Below are 3110 nucleotides of genomic sequence, written 5' to 3'. Positions count from 1 at the left end.
GAGCACCAAGTCTCTTTGGGCCTCCACTGTTTCTAGTTTTTCACCATTTAGAAAGTACCCTGTTTCATCAATTTTAGGTTCAAAGTGGATAACCTCAAATTCATCCACACTGAAATCCATTTGTCACAGTTTTGCCCATTCACTTAATCGCTCAATATCTCTTTGTAAAATCCATTTCTAAGACGGCGCCACAGATAATAACAGGTAACGTATCCAACTTAACAGTCAACAACCAATATTTCTTCCAACCTTTAGTAAATCTTTCAATTGCCTCAGGCATTAGGCAAAGAAGTACCAGCAGAGCAACTTCAGCCTCTTCCAGAATGAAGGTACCACCCATAATCTGACATAGCCTGTCTGAGCAAATAATCAGTGAAGTTCAGGGAAGCTTCAATAAGTGTCAGTGTTTCATATCAGTAATTTAGAGACATTTCCTTACTAATTAGTACCAGACTGTGCTACTGTAAGGCAATTGGTTTGTTGCAGAATGCACAAGCAATGGGTCTGCAAAGTAGAAGCTGTAAGCTGAGGCTGCGATGCACAATATAGTCATACTCATTGGGGAGGATCTTCCGGTCGGCGAGCAGGGGTGGGGCCCGCTCGCTGATGCGTAAAATGACGTGGAATGATGTCGGGTGGAACTTCCAACTTCACCCCGCAGTCATTTCCATTTTCAGGTCGGCGGGGGCGCAGCCAAGTCAACTGTGCGCCCGCCAACCTGTCAACGGCCTATTGAGGCCATTGAAAAACTAATTAAATTCATCAATGGACCTGCCTGTCCAAACTTAAGGTTGGTGGGCAGGCCAGGAACCCCCGTGGGAATTAGAAAAAGCATGAAACCTCATCAACGGGCAGGATGAGGTTTCATGAAGGTTTTAAAATATTTTTAAAAAGGTTTCAGTGAAAGTGAAGGACATATCCCAACTCATGTGACAGTGTCACATGAGGGGACATGTCAGGGAAACGTTGCTATCATTTGCTTAACATTTTAAAATTTGGAGCTGATCTCCCTGAGGCAGCGCTTAGCCTCAGGGAGATCAGTGCGCTCTTCCACGTGCATGCATGAAAGAGCGCACTCTTGGCTGAGGGAATCTCCCCCGCCTGCACGTTTGCCTTTTCATTTAACATTTCATTAACAAGTTTGAGGACATATAAACCTCTGGAAGAGGTCAGACTCCACAGCCAGTGCTCAGTGATACTGCAGCTCCCGCAGACGGCGAAATGCAGACTTTACTGTAACAGCAGAGGTGGTGTTGTAGGCCCAAGCTCCTCCTGCCACTGTTTTCATGCAAGATCCACAATGCCAGATACCGAATGCCCGCCGCTTCATCTTTGTTTTCCCACAGAAGGAGCAGGTGTATTTAGCGTGTTGGCTGATCTCAATCTTTTTCACCATCTTACGGAGTGAGGCTCCATAACGGGTTCCATATTTCCCCACAATCCCCACTTTCTTGGTGCATTTCGCCATCTTGCCGGATGGAGCAGAGAGGGCCGCATAACGCTTCCTGGCGGACGTCACACTGGGAGGGCCTTAATTGGCCTGCCCATGTAAAATGGCGCCAATTGGAGGCGCGCCTGCCCGTGCCCACTCCTGCGCTTCCCCCACAATGGGGGGAAAATTTTTCCCATAAAGTCATATCCAGCACAGAAGGAGGTCATTTGACCCATCAAGTCCATAAAGCTTGAACATTTAATGTAACACAAAATAGTATTTTGTGCAGATTTAATGTGACTTTAAAAATAATGAAACTCTCCATTCTATGTGGACCGATGCTGTATCCACAAAAAGAACCACGTCCTTTGTGTCAAGTATATGGCATGGATTTTCCAATAAGGAGATTAACCTTCATTTGTGCGGTCCCACAATGGATGTGCTCACCAATCCCAGTCACATGTCTAGCCTGAAGGCAGCAGAATCAGGTCCCCTGTAGTGTCACCAGACTGGAAGTCAAGAACTACTACAACAGACCTCAAGGGTTTACCACAGAGAGCAGGAGAAAGCAGCCACTGAAATTCTTTGATGCTTTGGGTCCTGTGCATGACCTTAACTCTGAGAATATTTGCATTGACCTAAATCCCCTTCTATTCATCACTGAATGCCAGAACCTATGTTGCTCCTGCATTTAGTTTAGTGTGTGAGCTGTAGTTCAGTTGGTAGCACTCTTGCCTGAGTCAGAAGGCTCAGGACTTGACTGCAAAAAGAACTGGCCTGACACTCCAGTGCTGTACTGAGGGTGTGCTGCACTGTCAAAGGTGCAGCCTTTCAGATGAGATGTTAAACTATGGCCCTGTCAGGTGGATATAAAAGATGCCATGTCACTATTCTGATGAAAACCAAAACTTGGTGTCTCAGCCAATATTTATCAACATCACAAAATCAGATTATCTGGTTGTTATCATGTTGCTGTTTCTGAGGACTTGCTGTGTGCAAATTGGCTGTCACATTTCCTACATTACAACAGTGCCTACGCCTCAAAAGTACTTAATTGGCTATACAGTGCTTTGAGACGTTCATAGGTTGTGATTAGGCGCTATATAAATGCAAGTCTTTTTTAATCCGGACACATGGTGGGAAATATGGTGGAGTCTCCATTTCCACTGAAGAAACTTTATTTGCTTGTGCCTGACCATATATGGGAGTGGAGGAGGGGACGATTGCCCGTGGGTATGCCCAATGGGAAGTGGAGGAAGGAGGGACGTGAAACATATTTCCACCCATTCAAGCCCTGGATCAGTTGACCAAGTGGTGATAGGGCTGAAATGGCATAAAATTTAGCCGTGTTGGTGTTAAACACACAATATCTGTCTCTCACTGATCAAAAATAGATTCAGAATACAGAATATTTGCAGTGCAGAAGAAGGCCATTTGGCCCATTGAATCTGCACTAGCTACCTGAAAGAGCATTCTTCCTAGTCCCACTCCCCTGCCTTATCCGCGTAACCTTACACATTCTCTCTTTTCAGGTAGCAATCTAACTTCCTTTTGAATACCTCAATCGAACCTGCCTCCACCACCCTTTCAGGAAGTTTGTTCCAGACTTCAGTCACCCTCTGGATGAAAACATTTTTCTTAACATCACTTTTACTGCTTTTGCCATTTATTTTAAATA

General features: G+C 45.1%; 1 pseudogene; it reads right to left on the bottom strand.

Annotated features, from left to right (window-relative positions):
• Window positions 1-1137: 1137 nt before the first annotated feature.
• Window positions 1138-1488, bottom strand: LOC144683275 (large ribosomal subunit protein eL43 pseudogene; annotated as a pseudogene).
• Between the last annotated feature and the right edge of the window lie 1622 nt (window positions 1489-3110).

This window comes from Cetorhinus maximus, chromosome 8 (assembly GCF_964194155.1).
Source record: "Cetorhinus maximus chromosome 8, sCetMax3.hap1.1, whole genome shotgun sequence".
Classification (NCBI taxonomy): domain Eukaryota; kingdom Metazoa; phylum Chordata; class Chondrichthyes; order Lamniformes; family Cetorhinidae; genus Cetorhinus; species Cetorhinus maximus.
This window is presented reverse-complemented; position numbering and strand designations above follow the sequence as displayed.